The sequence below is a fragment of the Pithys albifrons genome, chromosome 3 (genome assembly GCF_047495875.1).
Source record: "Pithys albifrons albifrons isolate INPA30051 chromosome 3, PitAlb_v1, whole genome shotgun sequence".
In the NCBI taxonomy this organism is placed as follows: Eukaryota; Metazoa; Chordata; class Aves; order Passeriformes; family Thamnophilidae; genus Pithys; species Pithys albifrons.
In genome coordinates, this window is record NC_092460.1 from 66,616,932 (window position 1) to 66,629,971 (window position 13,040).

Genomic DNA, 13,040 nt, shown 5'->3' on the forward strand with positions numbered 1-13,040 from the left:
ATATTTTCTTGGATGTAAACTAAATTATTTATATAAGTAGTAGAGCATATGAGCCATCCATTACCTGATACCTCCAAAACAATAGGATGGAAAGCAGCCAGCATTAAGTGATCATCCAACTGTCCAGTTAATCTGTGTGGGCAATTTATATCAGATGCTATATAATCACTTTGAAACATTTTCCACAAATAAATCTTCCTTACAGAGGGAGGTGGTTGTCTTGGGAAAAACAATTTATGAGCAGTGATTTGCCAGCTGCAGCATTTGGGTAGGGTGTGAGCCAAGCTCCCATTCCTGCCAAACAGCAGGGCTGGTGTTCACATCCAAACACACCTGATGGAAAGGCTGAGTCAACAGGACACTGCATAATTATTCCAAGACAGGTTTCTGCAAGGTGTCAGAGGCAGTCTGGCCTGGCTCAGAGGAATAAGCTATTAAAATTACAGCTAGTTTCCAAACAAGCGGTAGGAAAACCACCTTAGATGGGCTTCTATGTTGCCGCTGGCTCAGCAGGGCTGGGCAGGCGCTTAGACTTACTGGTCCACTCCCCAGACCTGGTGGTCACCAGCCAAGCAGGAGCTCATGTGACTGAACCAGGCACTCTGGGAGAGGAACAACTCTGGCTCTGGGGCATAGCTTGGCACAAAGCCCAGGTCAAACAAATTAGCAAAGGCAGAGTGCCCCTGTGCAGCCAAGCCTTGGCCCTTACATGGAGACACATTGGCTGATCCATTGAGATGTCTCTTGTGCGAATATCACCCAGCGCTTCTGGACAAAATCAGCTCCAGCAGCATCAAACCATCACCTTCCTATCTTGGATCAGCATAGGGTACTTCATCCCATGTTAACATGGTGATTAATTGATTAATCAAATAATGAGTTATTCTGGCCAATAAAAATGTTGACAAACTATTTTTTCTTCTCATTAAGTCAACAGTTATGAGAAACTCTGCTCTATCAGTTTTCTTGTCTTCTTTCTGTGTCCCACATGAATGTTTCAGAAAGCTTTCATTCCTGTATCTCAGCTTTCTACTCCACCAAAGCAAATATATTTACATCAAAGACCAGCTGCCTCTTAAGTTTGCAGCCTTCATCTCTTTTTTTATTTTTTTATTTTTTTTTATTTTTTTTTCCATTTCACAAGAATTCTGCCTTTGGAAAAGTGCTCTCACTGGTCCCAGTTCTGAGATGGTGAAGTGCAGAGCTGTTTAAATTGCTGCTACACAGGGGAAATCCTACTCAGTTTCAATACAGCTTTTGAATATGTGTTGGTCTGCTCATCTCTGTGATCTTCTAGGTGATTTGCTCTTGCAAGTGCTGAGAGGACACAGGAAGTTTAACTGAAAGCCGGGTCATGTCTGTACCCAAAGCAAATTCTGTACTGGAATTGACCTGCAGACATGGTGGGACCCTTCAGTGTCAGGAAGGAGGTGGAATGTGGGCATCTCTCTGCCATGCCTCTTCCTGGGCATAAAAGACAAATCATGCATCCTCCCTCTAGTTCCTGTACTGACACTGACAGGGCCATATGTACAAATCCAGAAGTCTTCCAAAGAAGAAACCAAAGTGCATGTTCATCATGACACCAACGAGAAAGCAGAAGAGTCTGCCTTGCTTTTCACCCATTTGCTTAGGCTTTTTCTTCATCTGGTTCCAGAGAGCTCCAGAAAATCACAGCAAGGGGATAACTAACTACATAGTCTACATTTGATCCAAAATTCTTTCTAAAATTTGTTTTCTTCACACTCCTTTCCACAAAAGAGGAGTTTTCAGTCTAATTGGGCCATCTAATTTTTGTGGGAGAGCCCAACTATCTAACTAACAAAATATAGGGCCATTATAAAACAGGATAATAACAGTTTGACTGCTTATCTTAATGATAATTTATTCTCTAGCTAAAGAGGCATATAGCTGGGAGATGGGAATTTATTTACAGTTCATGCTTGACCTTTTTAGTGTCTGATAAAATCATGTTATGGAACTATTTGAAAATTTATTATCCCCATTTAGCAATGCTGACATTTTGTGATTATTTGCTCTGGAAAATCTACTGGCACTGTCAGGAAGAGAAAGTTCAGAAATGGCTTCAAGGGAACAACAAAGCTCTGATTTTTAGAGAGCTGAACACTAACAGTTCCCTTTTATTGCATATTTTTAATATCCACAAAAAAAAAAAAAGGAAAAACAAGCTGCAAAGCAAGTCTGAAAAAGGAAAGGAGAAAAATACACTTGATTAAATGCAAATCAGAACAGGGCTTCACTCCCAGCTGTCTGAAGTCAGTAGTAAAAAGCATCATTACTTCAAAGGAAGAATGGTCAGGTCCACAGTCACTCCAAGACCAGTCCTGTGCCAGTTTAGACTTGATGACAGGTGGAAAAGAGCTCAGAACAGTCCAGTTGGCAGCAAAGCAGCCATATAAGAGCCTCTGGCTTGTGTGGGGAGCTTCAGGCAAGTGGATTCAGCAATTAGTGCTTGTGAAACTTTCCAAGTGCTCAGGCCACACAAGTGGCCCACACACAAACAAGCCGTGAGGATGGCCCCACTGGGCTCTTTAAATCACCAGTGGCAAGCTATGTTTCTTATACATGGCCCAAGGCAGTGCTCCTCAGCAGGTTGGGCCACTGCCTGAGTAAAGCCTCTATAAAATTGTCAGTAGGCAGTAGCCTCACACAGTGCTGAGGATAGAGCTGAGAAAACCTTTGCCAAGATACTTCAGCTGTGTTGTTGTACAGCAGCAAAACATGACCACAAAATGACCATTCAGAGTCTTTGTTAGAAGATATCATGGGTTTCCTGACCTTTAATTCTCAGTGACCTTTCTTTTCAAATGTTACCAACCTTCCTTTGCAAAATTCTCCTTTCTCCCCTTAAATTTTTCCACCTAATGCTGGAAAAAAGTAGCATTATAATTGTAGAAATCAATTTTTTTTACAACAATAAAAAACTAGGTGCTCCATCAAAGTGCTCTTAAAATTCAGAATGATATTGATTCATAAAACTCTTTCCATTGACAAGCTGAGGCAACAGATCTCAGCTCTTGAAATGCACATGTTCCCGGTGCATCAGTGCTTCTGAAGGAATCAGCTGTACAGGGTTGCAGCTGCTCTGGGCAAATGCACAGTAAGCTAACCAGTTTACCACTGCAGGACATGGGCCTTCCAATACACTTGGCTTGCTATAAAATCTTTAATGAAACCAGATTAAAAATTCTTTCAGTTACAGCTACAAAAAGAACAAACAAATAAAAAGATTTACAACTTTTCAAACATCCTGTTTTCAGACCTGGTTTGTTATCACGTTTGCAAATTCTTTAAGGGGAAATAGCCTCCCATTGCACCAGGACAGGTTTAATTGGATATTAGGAAAAATTTCTTCACTGAAAGGGTGATCAAGCACTGGGACAGGCTGCCCAGAGAAGTGGTAGATTAACAGTTGGAATGGAGGTCTTAGAGGCCTTTTCCAGCCTAAACGATTCTATGATCATCTAATTCTCTGATTCTCCTAACCAAGGTATAGCAGAGATCACAGCAGTATGTGGCATGAGGTATGTAAAACTCTACAAATGGAAATGCTGAAAATTATGCTTTACATCACTACAGTAATGCTAAGAACTACTGTTAATTAGAATTAGTCAAGTACTGCAGTGATTTCATTGGAGTATTATGGTCTTTACAATTGTTCTTCTAAATGTAGGGACTGCTCTAACAGACTGACTTTATAAAGTGCATTGAGTCATTGGAGCCACAATGGCATGAACTCAGCTGTGCATTCAGCCCATTTACAAGCTCCTGTGTTTTCAGTCATATCTTTCTTTGGGTTTGGAGGAACTCTGGATGACTCTTCAGTTACTTCTAAAGTTGCTACATGGGGTAAGATGCTATGACACACCTTTCAATGAAGGCTCCATTTGACTGCTGTGATTTTAGCACTTTAATGACATTTTAATACTTCTCATTATCACTCCAGAGCTCATATGGATAAATAGAATTATTTCAACATTTTTAAACAGATAAGCATTATTTTATATTCAAAGACTATACAGCTGGAATATATGAACATCTCCTTACAGTATACTCTGTGGTATAATTCATGTAGAGTCTCAGTGATTCTGTGTCTGGTCCAGATCTGAGTTCAACTCATGGAAGTGAGAAAATTACCTGAGTGGTGAGATGGGCTTAGAGGTTAAAGCATCTCTGAGCAAAGCAGTTTTGGAACTGGGAATTTCCATGAAGATTTCTGCTGTCCCTGGGTGGGGAAGGCAGCTGGCACATCAGTGTAACTCTGCTTGGTGATATTTCAGCACTTCAGCAAGTGATCAAGAATATGCCACAGAGATGCTGTTAGGTTCAATACGTACTAAATAACCCAAAGATTGAGTTCTCACCATATCACTGAAATGAAGTTTAATGTGGCTGCAGTCAATCATCTATCATTTCATTTTTTTGTGTGTGGAGTTTGTTGGGTTTTTGTTGTTTGGGGTTTTTTTTGGTCCCTCTTACCTGTCACTGGAGACATGCCTTGCAGAAAGCAGGTTTGGGAGGATGGTTTTGGCTGCACCAATCTTACCTTTGCTCTCTGGCACCTCTGAGGTAGGCACAATTGCCTTTATCCATCTTCTGAGTGGGATATGCTGCTACACTAACACTAGCTCAATTTTTTAAAAGTAAAGAAATAGAATTCAAAAGCAAATTGAAATTCATTAAAATTGTCCTTACAAGTATGTCACCACCTAAAAAGAAAGTTCTTTGGCAAAGACTGTGAGGTGAAGCAACCATGACCTCAGCTTTGTAGGAGAAGTTCCATAGCAGTTGCCCATGTATGACCAGGAAGGGGTGCTGGGAATGCCCTGAGGTGTCCCAGCTCACACCAGTGGTCTGGTAGACATGCCATGGGGGCGGCAGGAGGCCTGAGAGGCTCTGAGATGGTGAAAGGCAAGCCATCCTTTCCTACTCCTTTAGGTCCAGCAACATATTCACCAGCTCTGTATGAGTGTCCCTGGGGACAGTCACTCTTTGGTCTCTCTGACTATGACAGGACCTGAAACCAGACTCCTCTGAAGTGCATTGAGGGATGTTCCAATAGCACAGAAACATCTGTTATCTTCAGCACTGTTTCTTTCTTCCTTCCTTTCCCCAGTGCTCTGGTTTACTGATAGGGCTGTTACCTGAGACCACCAGGCAGATTTTATCTGCCTGCAGAAAATATTAATTCAAAGGCCATACAATACTCATGGCATGATTCAGTTAAAATGCAATAGCAGCTAAATAATTATCACTTTACTCCATTAGTCCACATTCAGAAAGCAGAGTTATGAGCACTCAGTGACTTCCAATAATTATTTTATATCTTTTTTAAATGTGGTAATGGGAAAAATTCATGGAGTGTTTCTAAAACAGCTTGCTTTTGAAGGACTTATTCATCAACTGTTCATTCATCCTTGTGTTAACATTTGCGAGTCAGCTTTTAAGGAAACTTTGCATATTTGCACTCAGATAGCATGTTAAAATATGAACTGTTAATGACTACATGTTGTTTAGAAGGGAGAAACATTTTGGGTAGTCACTGAAGAAAAATGCCTGTATCAAAATGGAAAGTACACTCCCTTTTTCATGGAAAATGGAAAAAAGATTGGACTTTTTAATGCTAGGGATGGGTGGAAGCACCAGGGGTTATGGGCAAACAGGTTTCTGTCCATGTGTTTATTCTGAAAACATCAAAATGATGAGTTTCAGATCTCTGTGTCCAAGCCTTGAGAACTATTTTGTGTTTTTGCTGCTTTAAAACACTTCTCTTCCACTTGTCTGCTACATGTTAAGAGTGTCGCAGTGATGACCAAGCCCATAGGAGACTGACAAACAGGTTCTCAGTTTGCTCCATGCATGAACATGGGAAATGAAACAGTGCCCAGTGTGAGAGCAGGGTCTGAGGCTGCTTGTAATGCATTACTTACCACTGCAGCTCCCAGGCCAAGGAAAGGTGATGTTGGCATTACTGCTCCTCTCTGAAACTGCCATATTAGAGGCAGGTGCCCACTGTTCAGGAAGCGCTTTGGAACACCTCCATGCCCAAGTGTCTGAAAGCACACAGACTGTGTTACTTGCTGCTTCTCTGGTGAATATCCCTATTGAACCACTGAACTTTCTGGAAATGCCCATAAATGAGAAAGCATTAGGATAATAGCAGTTCAGCAGGAAGCACAGGCCTGTAGGAGACTTATCCCCAGCCATGCAATGAAGGTGAAAGAACAAACACTACAGCACTAAATTCTAAGTCAATTCTAAGAGAATTTCTTGTCCAGTTTTTCTTCAAAAAGGCCAAAAGGAGATGATAACTAGTAGTCATGTACTGCAAGTGAGCTCAGAATGAGTGCACAGAAACATTCACGGGTTCAGGTGACAAAGTTGTTCTCCAGAGCAGCTGGAGGACATGTGCTGGCTTAAGCACACAAAATTTCTTCATACTTCTTCAAAATTATTGTAAAATAAAGTAATTGCAAAATTTGTTGCATGTCCTGTAAAGTCCCAGGTCAAAGAACTGGCTTAAAACTGTGTGCTTTAAAGAGACATCAGAGAAACTCACACACTACACAGCACCAAAACACTCATGGGAACAGAAATTTAAGATAAAGTCTCCACTGATGCCTTCCTGTACCCCTTCTAAGCCACAGCCTCAGTGCTGCTCTTCCTCCCTGATGCAAGAAAAATGTAATGGTTGCCTACACCCCAAATCAGTGACTGTCAAATAGCTCTACTGCCGCCAAAGCTCAGCATCCTGTTAACCCGGAGAGCCACAGGAACATTTGCAGAAGGATCAGAGACCACTTGCTCCCACAGCAAACAGCCATCAGCTTGGCAGAAAGAAAAGCATTTCTGTGAAGGTGACAGAGATGGCCTTTCTGTTCATTTGAAACCCCCCAAGAAAATTAATAATAAGCATTTGCTGGTCCCTCATCCCTCTCACAATTAAAAAACGTCACAGGGCAATTCTTGTTGCCTTACTGCTAACCTGATGCTATCTGTGCTAGACAGCATCAATAAAAAAATAAGAGTCACATAATTAAATGTGGTAAGTGACCTCATGACAATGATATGTCAGTCATTGGCAATACTGGGAAAAATACTTGGCCTTTCTTTTACTAGTGGCCACACCTGGGTAGTAAACATTCTCCTTGCTCACTTGGGCATAGGTAGAAAAGGGCTACAGTTCTCATATTTCCTCTTGTACCACTCAACATTAATTATTTTAAAATAATTTTTTATCTCCTTATGGATGGGGTTTTTTTGACAAGGAACTAAAACTCAGTACTTTTTTCTTTAAAAGCTGACCTTATATCAGCAGGAGGACCCCAAAATGGCAGATTTTATGATACCTCTTGTCAGTGACATCTGAGTAAGAGACTGAGTCCAGCATTCATTATTCACTTACGTGTGCACTTTGATAAATTCCTATCAAGCAGCTCTCTGGATTTTAAAACAATAGGACTCTGAAGTGATTTTGCAATAGCAGAGAGAAACTTAGCCAGAAAATTCCAGCAGTTGCTCTACTAATCAGTATTGCCATTACACTAAAGAAAAAATATAATCTTTGATTTTTTTCATAGAAAATGATTTTTTTTGTTTTTCCATTACTTGCATCTGAATTTAATTCTGGACAGGGAAGCCAATTTTTGCTCCTTATCACATAAAGAGAAACATTGTCAGAAATGTGCCTGATGGTACCGGTGGACACCAAGATAACCAGGAGGCAGCACTGTGCCCTTGCAGCCCTTCCTGAGCTGCATTAGATAGATCCCCACCAGCTGGTCAGGGAGATGATCTTTGCTCTCTGCTCAGCCTGGTGAGACACACCTGGAGTGCTGGGCCAGTCCTGGGCTCCCCAGTGCAACAGACACGCAGACATAATGGAGCAGGTCCAGTGAAGAGCCATGACAATGATTATGGCCTTGGAGCACCTGACATATGGAAGCTGAAGGTAAGAGAGCTGCAGATGTTCCACATGGAGAAAAGGAAGCTCTATGAGGGATCTCATCCCGGTGCATAGATACTAAAATGGAGGATGGGGTGAATAAAGACGACAAGGTCAGGCTCTTCTCAGTGATATACAGTGACAAGGGACAATAGATATAAGTTGAAGTATAGCTGAAATAAAAAGGTTTAGGCTTTTTTGCTTTTTTAATGAGGGTGGTCAAGCACTGGAACAAATTGCCCAGAGATGTTGTGAGGTCCTACCTTTGGTGTCTTCGAGAACTCTACTGGATACAGCCATAAGCAACCTGCTCTAGCTGACTCTGCTTTGGGCAGAGGGTTTCCTTCAATAATCCTTGCTTTGCATCAGAAAACTTGCAACAATACAGAAAGAAAAAGGTAAAATAGGAAAAAACAAACAAAGACAAAACAAGCTTTCCTTATTAATGATCAGCATTTCTGAAATGGCTTACACTAACAGAGTTTTCATTAACATCACAGATTACACAGACCTCCAAAGCTGGGGCCAGACCACCTGACAGATTAAGGAACTTGTTAGGAAATGCTCTAAAGACAATAATCTGCTATGCCCAAGATCAGCTTGTAGAGCCCTTTTTTGGGCCTCCGCAAAGAGTCATTTTTGATGTTCCATTCCCAAAGGATTTTATACTCCGGTAAGGGGTAATTTCTTTGCTGGTGTTTCATGGCTAGCCTGTAATGTGGATGGGTCAGGGAATGTCCTGCCTCACAGCTCCCCGCCAGACATTCATATAAATTTATTAACCACAACCATACACACATATTTATTAAAGGCCTTAAAAGCAATTATGTGAGGCTCCACAGCAACTTCACACAATCTCATTGTTTCTCCTTCAGCTGCCTCTCTTCTGACAGTAACTCGTTCCCAAATTCAGGATGCTTCCTTGCTCTGGAAAGATAATCTCTATAGGCAAGTCGGTTGTACAGTTGATAAAGCTGCCCAGATCGTAAGAGCTGAGCCAGATAACCTCTGCAGGGACAGAAAAGAGAACAATACTTATCTCTTTAACTTGTGCAGTTCCTATAAGTCCCCTAAGGCTAAAGCTAATGATTTAGAAAGTATGAGAAAATATGAAGATATTATTCTCAAAAGTAACTGACATGACAATTATGGAGGGTGCTACCTCCTTTTGTTACCCATTAATACACATCTTTAGTATTCATGGCCTCTGTAGCCACACTGAGATGTAACTTGTTTAAGATACATCACAGTTAAAACAAAATAGACATACTAATTATTGAACTAGAAAATTATAAAAAACCTGATGATTTTTTTCCTACCTAGAGAAATCAATAGCATTATGCACAAGGCAGCTCAGAGCAGACTTATGCTCTTGGTTGCTCACAATAATAGATATCAGCAAGGAACTGGATCTGAAATTTCAAGGTTAGTGTTAACCCCCAGGAAACTACAGTTCAGGCAGCAGTACTGTAAAAACTGCAAATAAAGGTTCATTTTGTCCAGAATGATGCACTCTAACCTCTTTGCTGTTAATGAAGTAAACTTATTTCTGCAGCTGGAGATGCAGACCCTGCCAGCAAGGATAACCATGAAACAGCCACTTTTCCCATCCATTAGAACAACAGTGATGTTCCTGATGGAAAGAAGCTGAGAGCCTGTAAATATGTAACCAAATCAGCCCTTGTGTTTGTCCCATTCAGCTCCTAGCTGAAATGCATTCTACTGTACCAGTTTAACCTGTAGCATTGAATTATTTCAAAATGAATTTCAGTCATGAGAAAAAAAAAATTAAACCTCAAAGATTTTCTTCCAATTGACTTCTAACATTATATGAACTTAGTGAGAGAGCTTTTGCTTTGTCAGCTAGACAGAGCTTTTTTTTACATTGACAATTTGGCCATATTCCAGTATTTGTCATAACATACTGGACCTTTACAAAGAGAGAATACATTTGAAGCCTCAAAAAAGATTGTCATTGCCTGCTTGCATGAAAAAAAAATTACTGATTCACTTCTTGATAGCTGAGAGCACTCAAGGACATCAGTTTTATGACATTCTCTGCTGAGAATGTCATATGTGCTTTGGTTCTAGAACAGCACACATAAGGTAATAAACACAGAATTGGTCCAAGATAAGTACTGAGCCATTAACTAGTACATATTTAAAAAGAGATATCTTTTCCTTTTTGAAATTCTTCAAGTTTCAAGATGTTCCAGCTGGTCCTTTCCAGTTAAGGCATGTTGGGACACAGTGGGGGTATCCCTTACCTTCATCAACTTCTGACAAAGGGATGATATTTAGAGTATCACTCTATGAATGAGATAAACACAGTTTTGTTAAACTGCCTTTATTTTTATTTTAACTAAGATAAAGTTTCAGTTGGTATTTTACTCAGCACTGTAAGAGTCATCCTTGACAAGCTGTTCATACAAAAAACCTGTCACCATCTTAGTAAAGTCATTATAATTTTGATGTCTTAAACCCAGGCTGTTTCTGCAAAGCACAACTTGACATCTTAAACAAATGGAGCATTAGCTGATCCAGGTAGTAGGACAGCTTAAGACTGTATTTGTAACTTTGGTTCTGAAATGTATACACAAGAGCTATTTTTCCTTTGCTTTTTTCCTTAGGTACACACCTAACTATAAAACTTGTACCCAAGCTGCAGTTTCCTTCAGTGGTTTTTCAGCTATAATATTTAGACAGATTAGCACTGAGTTTTATTACATTTAGACCACCAGCAACCACACAAAGATGCTTCCATAAGCACGAGAATAAAATAATTCTTAAACTGCATCATCTTCAAAACCTATTTCAGCTGATTTTGTTTCAGTTTCATTCTGAAGCTGTTTTTCAAAGAGACAGATTGCTCCCTGCGTTGTACATGGCAGGAGAAACCACTGAGGGAATGAAACACTTGATTTAGGTGAAACTCAGAAAAACAAGGTGGATCAGAGGCACATCCTGTCAGGTAAGAAAACTGTTGATTTGCCACAAAAGCCAAGATGCCATGTACTTTTGCTGGCAACATTGCAAAGTAATACCAGGGTTTAGCAACAGGGTTCTGGGCTCAAAGAGGCTGAGTCAGTACAAGAATGATGAATTCAGATCCTACCGAGAGAAGGCATCTCTCTGCAGGGGCAGTGCAATGCTGGCTGTGTATGAACGAACAGTGCTGAACTAAATAGGAGGCTGCAAAGAAAAACAGGAGGCTGATGGGCATACTGGCTGCTCTGGGCATCATGGATGAAGCTGCTGAGGAGCACAGGCTTGTTGAGCTTACAGAAACAGTGCAAAAGTGCAAGAAGAGCTGGCTGTTAGAAAACCACAATATACTTCAACTCACCAAACTAGTCCTTTTTGGGAGGAGACCTTCTTTTTCAAGATATCCCTGACTGAGGAGGAATAAGCTCCTTCAAGAACTGGGAAGCTAATAATAAAACTGTATGGGAAGTAGCAAAACCTGCTCTGTACCATGGCTAGGAGCAGGCAGTGAGGAGGAGTCACTTCACAGCCGTGTCTGCATTGTTTTCCATGACACCTGGGTCCAATATTTGTCATTCTGTTGGTTTGTGTTTTTTCATTAAAAGACCCTAACCAACACTCCTTTTCAACTGTCAATACAGTGTGATATACATTGTACTGTCCTCGGACAGAACACACTCCTCGGTGAGACAATAAAGGCATTTAGGAACATTTTTTGGTCTGATGCTGGGGCAAGCTGTTGGCATCTGTTATGTAAGCAAACAGCAGCATTTGGTCCTCAGGCAAGCACTGCGCCACAGTCAGTGCTAAAGAGTCATTAAGATATCCGGGCTAGAAAAGAGCCCCGTTCTGACGGCTTGAGTGCCAGGATAAAGGCTGCAATTAAAAGCAAACAAACAAAACTAAACTGTCTGCAAGATGGTAAATTCAAAACTAGTTAAAAGTGAGATAAAACAAGTTTCAGTCAGACATCCCAGTGATGCTATCTCTCACAGCAGTGGCTGAAAAGAACAGCAGTCTGAAAGGATATGTTTTGGTCAGTATTTATGCTCAACTGGACTTGAAAGCTTTCTTTCTGCCTCTACTGCTACCTGGAACAGAAAGCATGCCTTATCTTCAGTCATTGCAGCTCAGTTACTGCAGTAAAGTTGGACACCATTCAAAACACTAATCACTTCCTTTTAAGTGTTCAACACCAAGTACAAACATTTACAGGAACTATCAGAGTTTTTGGGGCTTTCTTTTTGTTTCTCTCCACATATCTGTGTAACGCAATTTAGATAAAATAATATAATTCTGTTTTGACTTTGTAGAATCCTATCCCAAATAGTATCTGATACAGCAGCATTCATTTCAATACTTGCAGCACGTAGTGGAAGCCTGTCCCCAAGACTGGTAAAGCTACTTCAAAAGAGGTTGTGAGCTCCAGAAACTGCTGTTGGCTTACACAGACACCTCCAAAGACAACTGATAGCCAGTTTTCTTCCCCAGTTGTTATGATTATGTTGCAGAGGTTGTGGTTCATTGGAATCACATTTTGTTCTAGATTACTAGTTTTCCTCCCTTTGGTCAGTACAGAATGGAAACTTTAGTTCTGCAGCATTAGAAAATATTACCATTGGAACTGGGGGCTTGTTGGATATTTTGTTAGTTTTATGGTCAAATTGTGAAACAGTACCCGATGGGGCAACTTACAATAGAAACATAAATTTAAAATGTACCCATCCTTACTTTTTTAAACTCTAGACCTGAAAAGCAAACCAGTGTTGCCCCGACACCTTACTTTTACAACTTAAGTAGGAAATTAACACATTCAGAGAAAGGTAATCGCTGCTGACACATCCATCTGCTCACCAGAATCCAACACTTACTTCTGTGAGGTTTTTCATGTTGAAAGCCACCATTCCTGTTACAGCTGCCTGCTGAAAGCCTGAGAGAAGGGAAATCATTAGCAAGGTAGAAATTGTGGAATTGTACTATGAAATCTGCTTTCTCGGTCACGTAACTCAGCTGTTGGGGCCCACGGTTTACTTCCCTCCTTGCAGCAGCACCCACTCATCCAGACCAACACCAAACACTTGACTGCAGG